The sequence below is a fragment of the Erpetoichthys calabaricus genome, chromosome 15 (genome assembly GCF_900747795.2).
Source record: "Erpetoichthys calabaricus chromosome 15, fErpCal1.3, whole genome shotgun sequence".
Classification (NCBI taxonomy): domain Eukaryota; kingdom Metazoa; phylum Chordata; class Cladistia; order Polypteriformes; family Polypteridae; genus Erpetoichthys; species Erpetoichthys calabaricus.
The window spans coordinates 74,521,847-74,536,285 of record NC_041408.2 but is presented as its reverse complement, the minus strand read 5'-3'; the positions used below and the strand labels follow the sequence as shown (position 1 = coordinate 74,536,285).

The following is a 14,439-nucleotide window of genomic DNA, read 5'->3' as shown; positions in this document are numbered from 1 at the left end:
CTGTTAGCTGTATGATCTTATGACAGTAGTGCTGTGTGTGCCTGCAGGGTGCCATAACTTATAGGATAGAATTTTTCTCTTATATTTTTTAATAATGAATAATTAAAGGAATATTCAACCAAACTGCATGTATTTCCTTGGCACTGCAATGTGTTTTTTGCTTGGCTGATTTTGGTGCGATTTTAGAGATGAGTGATGCTGAAGGATTGAGCAAATAAGGAACAGGCACAGCCTGCACAGACCATCCCAAACTTCAAAGCAAAATAAGTTCAAAGCCTTGCATTTGCACAGCAGTATACAGTTTGGGAAGATGTGACAGAGCTATTGGGAGGAATAAACAATAGTTCAAGATCCAAATTATTGTCTTTTGTACACAGTGCGATGAAATTCTTACACAGACTAGCGATATTAGTAGAATATCGGCACTTGGCCATACTAAAAAGAAATCCATCCATTTCCCAACCCGCTGAATCCGAACACAGGGTCACGGGGGTCTGCTGGAGCCAATCCCAGCCAACACAGGGCACAAGGCAGGGAACCAATCCTGGGCAGGGTGCCAACCCACCGCAGGACACTAAAAAGAAATGCATCTCTAAATGGGACTCTTTCTTTGCATGTTGTTCCCATATCTGTGGAGAACCCCTTTGACCTTGAATTGTATTAAGTGGGCTTAAGAATGTTAGTTGATGTTATTGTATGTTGTTGAGGTTACTTACATTTGACCTAAAATATATATATTAGTACTTTGAAGATCAAATAATTTTACTTATGGCACTTCATGTTTGACAGTCTTTCTTGCAGGCCCAATTTCAAAATATCCATCCTAGGCTTATAAGCAGTTCAAAAATACTCATGTTTGCTTTTTTTTTTTTTTATTCAGGATTTCACTTTATTTCTGTAATTTGTATTATTTTTTTCATTTCTGCATTGGGTGAGAGAATGACTGGAGTATCACAAGACAAAAACAAGCGGACGCAGGAAAAAATTGCAAACGGCATATAGACAGTGTCCAGACCTGTGTGTTTGGATTCAAAGTCAGTGCTGTGGTGCTGTAAGCCATCGTAATTCCAGATAAAAACAAAAGAAGATACAGTAACAAATACTGTGGACGTTAAACATATAATCACAGGTTAGAAAGAACAGCTTGTTTAAATAGTAAGTGAACTGGTTTGATGGATCTTGGGTAATGAAAATGTATACCAAAAACCTAGTGTAGCTTGCAGTAGGGAATGTGGAAAAAAATTCATCCCAAGCTTTATAAATACATTAATATAATTACCAAACTGGATTTTTTTTATGTTTGTGCTTTTTTTAATCAAGTTGTGTGAAATTCAACGTAAAGAAGTGAAATTGAGGGCATACTACAGTACATTATCATGGACAAAAAACAACTAAAAGTCCCAAATGATTTCCAATATAATTTTATATTCAGGTAAGGCTGGCTAGGTTGGCTACATTCTCCGTTTGTAGCTTTGTGTGTTAATGTGCTCTATGAGGAACTGATGTCCTTGTTCTGCTTGGTTCCTGCTGTATAGCCAGTGTGGCCCCACTCTGATAGTGTACTGGACAAGCTAGTTTAATTACTGAATGAATGAATATCTCATTGTACTAAACATACTTAATTCCTTTTACATTAATAAGCAGTCGTACTTGTAAAAAAAAAAAGTAAATTGAAAGTAGTTAATCTAATTCAGGGACCTTACATTGAATCCAGTAGCACCATGAAAGAATACCAATCCATCACAGGACCCCCTCTCTCTCAGTGGACTAAGTCAGCGGTCCATTCAGCCATTTTGGGTACAGATGGGAAATACTGAAGAAAATCCCACACAGACATACTGAGAATGGGCAGACTCCATGTTGACAATAACCAGTCTCGTATATGAATCCAGACTTTCAACGCACCCAACCTTCAATCAAGACTGTTTTTTTTTTTAATAATCAAAATACTCACTTAGAAAGGCAGTAAATAATAATGTTTAAAGCAACACTTTTGTGTAGTCGCCAGTTTCCCCAAGACATGTATTTTTGGAATGGCCATTTTGTGTTGAGAATATTCTAAAAACTAGCTTTACATTTTATTTCCTGTATGATAATGTTTAGGTTAGACAGTAGCATTGTGTAATGTGGAGTTTTCTAGCCTGGTTGCATTTTTACTTTCTCGTATATGAAGTATAGAGAAATATTGTAATTGTCCAAAGATTCAATGTCGAGATTTTGATGAATCTTGACGTTTTAGACCTCCCTGACTATCTCGTATACGTAGTATAGGGAAAGTATTGGAATCCTCCAAAAATTCAATTTCGAGATTTTGATGAATCTCGACATTTTAAACCTCCCTGAGTCCAAAAATACTATTTTTGGAATTGTGTGTGTGTGTAAGTAAACACGATAACTTGAGTATGCTTTCATTTAGGTCAACCAAATTTTGTGTACAAGTATTAGGTACAAAACATAGATTTCTATCAACTTTTGGGTTATTTTCGTTAACCGGAAGTAGTACTTTACCTTTTATTTATACAGTTGCAGATTTATTCAACTTAACTTTTATAATAATTGTTCAGTTTATTATTGATTTGATGTTGATGTTTCTTTAATGTACATAATAAAAAATGTAATCATTGTCTTGCGGTTTACTCCTCAAATATCCATCCCCATATCTGAGTATACGTGAAAATCTAAGGGAGACCACTCCTGATTTTACTTATTTTGTGCCAGTCATTTTTTTTGTTTCTCTTTGAAGGTTTTTGGCCATAAGTATGAACAGCAAAGATGTACTAGGTATTCTTTATATTTGACTCTTTTTTCTTATATTTAATTGTATGTTGTAAGGCTGTATTGTATACTGTGCGATTATCCTGGACACATTCCCTTTTGTTTACTGTTTCATATTCTTCCATTGTATTAAATACTGTATAAGTGAAAAAGTGCAAGTAAGATTAACATTGTATTTATTATATATAGCCAAAAACATGAAACTTGAACATACAGTAAGCATGTAGATACATTTTGTCCATCAAAAAAATGCTGATTTGTGTAATGTAGCTTAATAAACTGCTTTCTAATGAGAAGCCCCCAGTGCGCAGGTGATCAAAATACAATAAAGTGTTAGTTCTAGCAAGTCGGTGTATCCCCCTGCATTATTTTTGCTGCTCAGGAGGTCATTTGTACTCACAGGCAGCTAAGAATAATTAAGACTGTGTGTCCTACTACTGCTTGAGACTGCTGTACTCAAATCAGCTTTACAAGGTGCTTCTGCAGCCACATATCATTTCCCCCCTCATTTAGTTGTCAAAATCATACGACAACAACATATGGCAACCTTATAATGTCGCTCAGATAGGCACAAATGCAGAGATTTAGTGGGTTTTTTAAATCATCTATGCAGAAGAGAAATGTGTAAAGAAAAAAACAGAAGGGTGACAACAGACATGTGTCTTCATATCTGTTGACTTTCTGATCATGTGAGTTGAGAAACTGTAAAACTAGATGGCAGAGTTAAAAAAATAAAAAATAAAACTTTGACCTTTAGATAAACAGGGATGGCTATCAGATGAGTACCTGCTCTGTACTAGGTTTGTGAACACTTTGGAATTGTTTGAATATCTATGTAAATTTGACCAGATCTTCATCTAAATCATAAATATAGATAAAGAGAACACTTCTTCTCTGTTTGTTTTTTTGCGTTTCTCACTTATTCTGCCTGGCTGCTTCATCTGTAGCTTGTCCAGACCTTCAGTTTAGTTTTCGTCTACACAGTATGAGGGTTGGCCGGGTTGCCCCTGTAATGGAAGGACAGGGAGAGAGAGTGTGTGCCCAGGGCATTATCTCCCCCAGAGTGCTAGATGGCAGATTCCCCCACCCACCCCCACCCCCGGTTGCAGAGATGCAATGGATTCCCACAGGGCTCTGTGGGAGTTGGAGTTTGCCACAGCACTTTTGGGTTCCGTGGGTGCTGCCAGGGGTTAGCTGCAGAGCCCTACTTTGTCTGGCTTCTGCCAATCCTGGAAGTGCTTCCGGAACTTGCTAACAAGCCACATGGAGTACTCCCAGGTACAGTATACAAGGAGCTGCCTGCTTTCATTCAGGGAGCTAGAGTCTGGAGGAAGAGGACAAAGCTGGCCAGGAAGAGAGAAGGTGGATGAGAGACAGATTGAGAAAAGAGAGAGACAAAAAGAAGAAAAGAAAGTGCTATGTGAATTGGTGGGAAAATGGGGAAACCGTTCCCGCATCAAAACAAAACCCGTGTGTGTTGCTGGACTTGTGCCTGGTGTCTGTCTGTGTCGGGTTTGGGGAGCATGTGCACCGCCTCGTGGCCACAACAGTCATCTATACTTTACAAGTGGTTTGTCATTCAGTGGACTACCAGCCTGCTGGTGCCCATTAAATAACTGGCAGCTGTGCTCTGTGTGCTTTGTGGGATGAACAAACCATTCCAAGCCCAACATAGTGGGCCACTGCTATGGAATACTAATGAGGATTTCCTGGTTTTTTTTTTTTTATCATTTTTTTGTAAGTTATCCTGACCCTTAATGCCTGTTGTATGACAGTTACACCTGATTCAGTGAACACATTAGATGTTACTTACATTTAGTTCCATATGCCTTTTTTAAAATCAACATAAAATGCTGTTTTAAATGAAGTGTGTTATGGAGGACTTTGATATTTGTGTAAATAATTTGCTACAGTTGTGTTGTGCGCTCTTTCAAATGTAAAGGACATTCAAAAAGCACAAAGTCTAATCACCGATGTGGATATAGACCTGTTATGGTTCTTGACCCCTGCCTTACTATAGAGTTCTTCCCAAAGAGATATACGTCATCTTTTTTTTTTTTTTTTTTTTTATCTGACTTGTACATGTTAATTGAAATCTTAGTTAGTAGCACATTTCCAGAACATCAGTTTTACTACTCAATACCAGTAAAGGATTTATCACTCCGTAATTCTGGCTATGTACAACACCACTCTCTTTTGTCTGGATTTACATCATTTTGGTGCCAATCTCCATTCTGCTCATGCCTGTGTGAAACATATGAAATAGAGATTGAACATTTTCCCCTCTCCCGCACTTGACTTTACAGGTTCAGCGTTTCTAGAATCTGTCCACCTCAAGTTTGTGTAGAAGCAAAATCCTGTGCAATTTGACAATTGTCAAGTGGAATATGAAGTGTAGTGATTTGAAAAGTTACTGTAATAGGTAACAAGGGGATGACTATCTATCCAGTATCAAACACCTCATCTATTTATAGGGTCCTGTGTGTCCGAGCCTGTCAAGGCAGGAGCATACAGTACATTCCTGAATGATCTGCTGGTCCATTGCAGGACATCCTCACTCACTTATTCAGGCCTTAACCCAAACATTAGGACCTTTATTAAAAGTTTACCTTTAATACCTTTTTCTAGTATACCTTTACTAGAAGTTTATTAATGTGTTGTAATAGTAATATGTAGTGTGTGATAATAATAAGAAACGAAACTCACTTGGGAGAGGAAAACACTTACTAATGTCCTCAACATGGCTGTTGTGGCAACGTTTGAATTTTACAATGCAAAGGAAATGTCTACAAAAACCACCACTTTATTTGATAGACTGAGAGAAGTGGTAAAATTAGTTGTGCGACTAAGATTTACAGCCCCTGACACAGATAATCTTTAGTCTTGTTACTTTGCCTTCACATTTCTTCTTCTTTTTTGGCTCCGAGCTGATAAAGGAAGCCAGATGTTGTCTTGTGACATGTTTGTTGATTTCTGGCTAATTTGCTTTTTTATAATGTAGTTCTATGAAACTGTTACTTCACATATATCTTAATTTTTTGTTGTTTTTGTTCTCTGTGAAATTTGGGAGGTGGTGCTGACTATGCTGCATATATGACATATGCGGTTTATTTCCACCTATTCTTAGGCCCACTTTCTTTCCCTGTTGAGATGTGGCGCAGCAACAAGCTGATGTGCAGACACATAGTGTTTTCCCCAGCAGGTAATTGCAGTGTGCCTTTGATGTTCTCTCAGTCTTCTGAGGGAAGTAATGCTTACAGTATCTTCTTTAGGAGGCATCCTTGCAATCCAGCCTATTTGGAAAGTAAATGACACACTGTTCAGGCTGAAAGAGTTGTTTGTAGGCCCATACATTTTTGTTCTTGGTCTGCTTTTTTCTGTTTTAGCAAGTAAAGAGTATTTGTCATTAATAATCTAAATAAGCACAGGCCATCAAAGAAAGTTAATTTTTGATAAAAAAATGTTATAAATGTATAAAATGTTTAAAGTTGTACCCATATGGTCCTGCTGCAGTTTTTTAAAGAAATCCTATCAAATAACCTTCAAAGGTGATTTAGAAAATATTTTTCATAACAAGGTTTTGATATATGAAAATGTCTCTTTAATTATATGCATTTGGTTATTTAAAAAAATAGTTGATAAACAGCCTGTAAAATATATCTTCTGTGTGTACGTTAACTTTGGATAAAAGAAAACCATCAAAGTGCAGAAATGCAAAAAGGAAACCAAGCAACATAACTAATTTACGGCCTAAATCAGGGTTTCCTAACCTCGGTCCTGTGGCCCCCTGTGGCTGCAGGTTTTTGTTCCAACCAGATTAACAATCAGTGACAACACCTGATAACACTGATCTCATTTAATTAGCTGTGATTATTTTTCTTTTACAGTAATCCCTCACTGTATTGCGCTTCGCCTTTCGCGGCTTCACTCTATCGCGGATTTTATATATAAGCATATTTAAATATATATCGCGGATTTCTGCGGACAATGGGTCTTTTAATTTCTGGTACATGCTTCCTCAGTTGGTTTGCCCAGTTGATTTCATACAAGGGACGCTATTGGCAGATGGCTGAGAAGCTACCCAGCTTACTTTTCTCTCTCTCTCTCTTGCACTGACATTCTCTGATCCTGACGTAGGGGGATTGAGCAGGGGGGCTGTTCGCACACCTAGACGATACGGACGCTCATCTAAAAATGCTGAAAGATTATTTTCACGTTGCTCCCTTCTGTGCAGCTGCTTCGTGAAGCGACATGCTGCACGGTGCTTCGCATACTTAAAAGCACGAAGGGCACGTATTGATTTTTGATTGTTTGTTTTTATCTCCCTCTCTTTCTCTGCTCCTGATAGAGGGGGTGTGAGCTGCCGCCTTCAACAGCTTTGTGCCGCGGTGCTTCGCATACTTAAAAACCAAACAGCCCTATTGATTTGTTTGCTTTCCTCTCTCTTTCTGACATTATCTGCTCCTGACGCACACTCATTTGAAGAGGAAGATATGTTTGCATTCTTTTAATTGTGAGACAGAACTGTCATCTCTGTCTTGTCATGGAGCACAGTTTAAACTTTTGAAAAAGAGACAAATGTTTGTTTGCAGTGTTTGAATAACGTTCCTGTCTCTCTACAACCTCCTGTGTTTCTGCGCAAATCTGTGACCCAAGCATGACAATATAAAAATAACCATATAAACATATGGTTTCTACTTCGCGGATTTTCACCTTTTGCGGGGGGTTCTGGAATGCAACCCCCGCGATGGAGGAGGGATTACTGTATTCTACATTCTGAAAAGCACTGCAACATGATTTTTACATTTATAAGAGATTTAGAAATATTTCTGCTTTTGCTATAGATTTAAATGCTTAACTCTCTTTTTTTGATTTTATTATATTTTGCCCTTTCTCTGTGCTGTTTTTCCCCTTCGTTATATCTTATTAATGACAATTAAAAATGAGCAGAGCAGACACGCTGACAAACAACAGTGAATAAGCAAAGGCTGCAAGTACTTTAACATCAGATCCACTAATAAGTAAATAATGGATTAATTAAACAATTAGAACACCTAGAAAAGTAGAATGAAAATCAAGATGAAAATATTGCTAAAAGGAAAAAAATACATTATTCCCATATAACCGCTTGGCACACACACACAGACATATATATATATATATATAATATATATATATATATATATATATATATATATATATATATATATATAAATATATAAATGTGTGTATTTTTTTATTTTTTTTTACCAAACTTAGTTTTCTATTTTCTATATTGTTCCCAAAGCACAGAACTTGGGAAATAACACATCGCTTAATTAGAGCAGGAGTCCAATCCATATTACTAACCGAGAATGGTAAACCGGATGGATGCAGAGACATCCGGCCATGGGCCGTAGCCGCAAAAGACGTACTGCGCAAGCGCCTCCACAAAATCCCCCTTCCAAGCAACGGAAACCGGATGCAAAGCAACGTAAAATAAGAAATGAGGCGCCCATTGCACACAGAAAAAAGGAGTCAAACGCGAAACGAAACAAACACAAAGAAGAGAATTGAGACCCACGACACACAAATGAGGCAACGCCCCCTAGCACAAAAAAAAAGAAGTCAGACGCGAGCGCCACACAAACCCATTGGACACAAAACGGGACAGACTACGGACATAGCACACGAAACATACACAAAAAGCAGGATTCGGACCCACGACCACATTAACAGAAATAAGAAATGTGACACAAAGCACCATTACTAAACGAACCGTCCGTATTAAATATACGTCATCTGAACACATTCAAATTATGCAGCATAGGTCGATCTCATTACACTGATGCACTATTAACCGTTCAACCACAGAAAAGGCTCCATATTAACAGCGAGTGCGATCCTCCTTATTACTTATCCATATTTATAACGCTGAAGAACAAACAAGTCATGAATTCACACTCACGGGTACAAAACGATACGGCTCGAGTGACGGGACCAAACACACGAACCCGCATGAAAAAAAAAAATACATGTCGGTCGACTAACCAACATACAAAAACGGGCAAGGCTCAATACAAACAATGACCGCCGTAAACTGCAACGGGCTTCTCACACAGCACAGGCAAATCGATTACGGCTCCAGAATAGCACGTCCCAATTCCTGCACATACAACGACGAGCCTCTCAAACGGCACAGACAAAACATTCACATCAAGGACATCAACGACAGACACCTGCTAAACGATTGCGCCAGTTAGCTGACAACGCGTTCAATAATGAGTCCACTATTCATTAAAATTCAATAGGGATTAATGAATGTCATTTGCAATCATTGTCATTCACTTAACTTCCCTGAAGAAACAACTGGCAATACAAGTAATGAATTTACACGTTATTGTCAAAAGGGTCAAATTTGACTGCCTCCTTTACATTCATATCCTACATATCTACAGAAGCTTCTAACTGACGAGGTACCTGAAAGTAAAAACTTTATGAACTGCATTACATCCTACAATAATTCATTTGCTTTTGCATCTAATGGCATCCACTCACTTACTCAACACCATTGATAAACTTCTACAAACGTTGATGATTAATAATATTCCCTTTGGAGGAAAGGTACTTTTATTAGGAGGAGATTTTACACACTGCTTAGCTATTGTTTCACATGTCATGCGCTCGGATATTCTTCAGTCCACCTTAAAATACGCAGACAATTCGCATTGCTTTCAAAAGAGTTACGGAGATATTTGGAACAACAATCTCATTACACCAAATACCCCTTTTAACACAACGAACTATATTCTGTCCAAAAAATATTAATGTTGATCACATTAATAACCAGGTCATTTCATTACTTCCTGGAGTGGCACAGCTCGGACCCACGACCACACTAACATAAATAAGAAATGAGACACAAAGCCCCATTACTGAACGAACCGTCCGTATTAAATATACGTCATCTCAACACATTCAAATTATGCAGCATAGGTCGATCTCATTACACTGATGCACTATTAACCGTTCAACCACAGAAAAGGCTCAATATTAACAGTGAGTACAATCCTCCTTATTACTTATCCATATTTATAACGCTGAAGAACAAACAAGTCATGAATTCACGCTCACGGGTACAAAACGATACGGCTCGAGTGACGGGACCAAACACACGAACCCGCATGAAAAAAAAAAAAACATGTCGGACGACTAACCGACATACAAAAACAAGCAAGGCTCAGTACAAACAATGACCGCCGTAAAATGCAGCGGGCTTCTCACGCAGCACAGGCAAATCGATTACGGCAAAAGAATAGCAAGTCCCAATTCCTGTACATACAACGACGCGCCTCTCAAACGGCACAGACAAAACATTCACATCAAGGACATCAACGACAGACACCTGCTAAACGATTGCGCCAGTTTGCTGACAACGCGTTCAATAATGAGCTTCTAACTGACGAGGTACCTGAAAGTAAAAACTTTATGAACTGCATTACATCCTACAATAGTTCATTTGCTTTTGCATCTAATGGCATCCACTCACTTACTCAACACCATTGATAAACTTCTACAAACGTTGATGAATAATGATATTCCCTTTGGAGGAAAGGTACTTTTATTAGGAGGAGATTTTACACACTGCTTAGCTATTGTTTCACATGTCATGCGCTCGGCTATTCTTCAGTCCACCTTAAAATACGCAGACAATTCGCATTGCTTTCAAAAGAGTTACGGAGATATTTGGAACAACAATCTCATTACACCAAATACCCCTTTTAACACAACGAACTATATTCTGTCCAAAACATATTACTGTTGATCACATTAATAACCAGGTCATTTCATTACTTACTGGAGTGGCACAACTCTTTCTAAGCTCTGACAAAATTGACTCTGATTACGACAATGACCATCTTAATTTCCCCTTAGAATATTTGAACACTATTAACCCAGCCGGATTAACACAACACAATCTTAGCCTTAAAAATGGAACAATAATCATGCTATTAAGAAACCTTAACACTAAACAAGGTTTATGCAATGGTACACGTTTAGTCGTCAACACCATGCCACACAATGTTATTAAAGCAAAACTTCTTACAGAATCACATGCTAACAATACTGTTCTAATTCCTACAATTATCTTACAACTTCTGACCTGGAATTACCTTTTACACTTAAACGGCGACAGTTCCCCATTAGACCTGCCTTGACCATGACCATCAACAAATCACAAGGACAAACCATAGATAAAGTTAGCATCTACCTCTCTGAGCCCGTTTTTGGACATAGACAACTTTATTTGCTTCCTATATGCGTCATCTACACCTTCACACTATGCTATATCTCATTCATACATCACACTCTTTGTAAATTCACAACACCAGGGGTTGGCGAGCGAAGCGAGCAGGGGGCGGAGCCCCCTAGTTAAAAACAGAAGCTGGTTGGAACAAAAACCTGCAGCCACAGTGGGCCCCCATGACCGAGGTTGGGAAACAGTGGCCTAAACCTAAAGATGTGGTGTTTGCCAGGTTATCTTAAGGTTTGTTCCTGAGGTCATGAGGTCGCTGGAAAGGGGTGTGTGGCACTCCTGATATCTATGCAAAAGGATGAATGTTGAAGTCTTTAGAGTCCTGGTGGTTCCTGTCTTGCTATATGTTTTGCAAGACATGGATGCTATCCAGTGACCTGAGACGAAGACTGGACTGCTTTGGTACTGTGTCTCTCTGGAAAATCCTTGGGTACCATTGGTTTAACTTTGTGTCGAATGAGTGGTTGCTCATGGAGTCCCGAATGAGGCACATTACCTGCACTGTGAGGGAGCATCCATTACAGCATTACGGCCATGTGGCGCATTTCCCTGAGGGTGATCCGGCTCGTAAGATCCTCATTGTTGGGGACCCAAGTGGCTGGACCAGACCAAGGGGTCGCCCACGTAACACCTGGCTGCGGCAGATAGAGGGTCATTTCCGGAGGGTGGGACTGGACCGCGTGCCTGCCTGGGGGGTTGTAAACCGGTATCCCAAGTTGTTTCGCCGTGTTGTGGGTGCGGCAACACACTGTACCAGTGCATGCTCCCCAACTTGACTTGACTTGTTCCTTTCATTAATGGCACACTCTCTGACACCCTGCTAATAGAAATAAGAGCATTTCATGGTTAAGTGTTTAGTTTATTTTGCTGCTTATAACAGCATACATAAAGTAACATTTTTGAGCAGTGCTAAGTCCATTTTAAGGTCCTCAAGGGCCTAAACTTATCTTGGCAACACTGGATGAAATGTAGGAAGCAGCCCTGGACAGGGCACCTGTCCATCACAAGGACCCCAGTCATGCAGTGTAAGCTAGTGTGCCAGTGTGATGCCCACATATGTAACAAGTACTGCAGAATTCATAGCCACACTAACACTCTCAAAAGGAAATAGAAGTAGTACCGACACACAGAGATAGCATTACAGACATTGAATAAAAAAAAACTGTTAAAATGGTATACAAGTAGAAGGAAATATCCCAATAATTAACATAATACATTTTACATTTATCTGCTTAGCATACGCTTTTATCCAAAAGAGGTAAACAATCGAGTAACATTAGACTAGGGCCTGTGCAAGACAAGATTTTTGATCACATTCCTGTGTATGATATTCCACAGAAATAGCTGGAAGATTTTACATTTAAAGTGAGAGCCAAGTATGTTCTCTATACTGGAACATGATCTTTCTAAATGATAATTAGTAAAAGAAAATTTCTATTTGACAGAATCTTTTAAAAAAGAAATTTTCAACTGTCTTACAGTCTTGATTGATGCTTTCTGTCAGATGTTGTGCAGCTCACTGCTTTTTGTTTTGTTTTTTATGAAAGTTTACCTTACTATGCTTTCATTCCTGATTTGTATTGTCTTTGGTTATACAGTACTTGCTTTGTAGAGCTTGACTTACCCACCCCCAGCCTGTTCTCCGTAGCCACTCCATACTATACAGAGTCTAAATAAACTAGGTATCTCTTCTAAGAAATCCCATCCCATCAAAAGCTAAAGGACTTACAAACAATGAAATGTACTAAATAAACACACGAACAGATTGAAAACAGGGTTGTTCCTTGGTAAATGCTCCAGAAATGGTGATCTGGAAGAAAACAAATCAAAAGTACCCACTCGAGGAAATGGTATGGTTAGGGCAAGAACAAGTTCCAGGATTTTCTGGAATGGTTTCAGGTCAATGTTGGTAATGTAGCATTTTTATGTAATTGTTCCATCTCACGATTTCCCTGTCAATAGACCTTTCTGGTTCATTAAGTGCTGGGTATTTGACTTTTATGGTACAGGTTGAATATCTCAAATCCAAAATGTTCCAAAGTCTGAAAAAGTTTGAGGGCAGACATGATGCCTCAAATACAAAATTCCACACCTGACCTCAGTTGCCCACGTGGGGCTCTTGCCAATGTTGCCTGTATATATATATATATATATATTTTTTTTTTAACTAGTGATTAAATGAGCTGGTGCTTACCCATTTATGACTGATTTCTTCAATCCCTCTTTAAATTTCAAGCAATGTACCAACACTTGAACAATGAGCGAGTCGGCGGTGGAGTTTCAGGAGGATTGGGTGAAAAGCTAAATAACCACTCCGTGGTACTTCCATACTGTTCTGCAGGAGAGAAGGAGAATGGTGTGATTCAAAAGTGCTGCATGGTGCAACGTAGAGGGAACATAGGCTCTGATGCTCTGTGGGCCTAGGTCTTTTCAACCGTCATCACCACCAGACCTACTGGCATTACTCACTGTAGTTTTTGCTTATTCTCTTTTGCTTACCTTTTAATCAAAATGCAGCATCATACATGGAGATTGAAAGCCTGTTCTTGTTGCTGTTGTTTAAAAGCTGATACAGGTACAGTGATCCCCTACTATATCGCAGTTCAGCTATCGCGCCCCCGCTACATCGCGGATTTATTAATATTATTATTACTAGGGTGCTCTGCTCCCTGCCCGCTTCGCTCACCCACCCCCGGGTGTGGTTTACCAGATAAACAATTTAAAGAGATTGTTATTTTCATGGGAATTGTTACATATGCGTTATTTTCATTTTTACTTTAAAACTTTTATAAAAACAATATTTGTCCTTTATTTCCTGCCCCGGGTGTGGTTAAATCTCTTTGTTGCGGCACTTATAATGCTGCTCGCATTGTGAAGGGGGGGTCTGAACGCACGCTAAAGAGATGCCATCGGTTCAGCTGGTGTCTTGCTGCTGCTGCTGGCAAGCTGCGTGTTCTGCATGTTGTTGTTTTAAGAGCTGGGAGCACCTGAAGTTTGTTTGCCAAAAGCATTCCAACAATTGCTAGGTTAGATGTCAGTGAACTTGTTTTAAATTGTTTGTAAGTAGGGCGTGACATGCAAAAGTCACCGTCTCACAGGTTTTGCTTCCAAAGGCTGCAATGTCTAGTCTTGCATGTCATCAAAGTGTCTCTCCGAGATGATCTGGTCTCGATCGCTTCGCTCAAACCCCCCGGAGGTGCGCTACGCTCCTGCCACTTCTCGTCTCTTCCGCTCGCGTTGTGAAGGGGGTGGAGCTGAACGCACGCTAAGCAGAAGTGGATGGATCAGCTACTGGCTTTGTGCTGCTTCTGCCAAGATGCCTGTTCTGCTTGTCGCTCTGCGTGTCAATCATTTAAAAGCCTGCACAG

The 14,439-nt window shown here is 39.3% G+C and overlaps 2 protein-coding genes across 2 annotated transcripts in view; both read left to right on the top strand.

The window, feature by feature from the left end:
• The window catches only part of LOC127525979 (uncharacterized), a 340,677-nt gene that overhangs the window by 136,418 nt on the left and 189,820 nt on the right, over positions 1 to 14,439 (top strand). The gene's annotated exons all lie outside the window — the stretch shown is intronic.
• Positions 1 to 14,439, top strand: part of slc17a5 (solute carrier family 17 member 5) — a 52,103-nt gene that overhangs the window by 4,033 nt on the left and 33,631 nt on the right. The window lies entirely within an intron of this gene.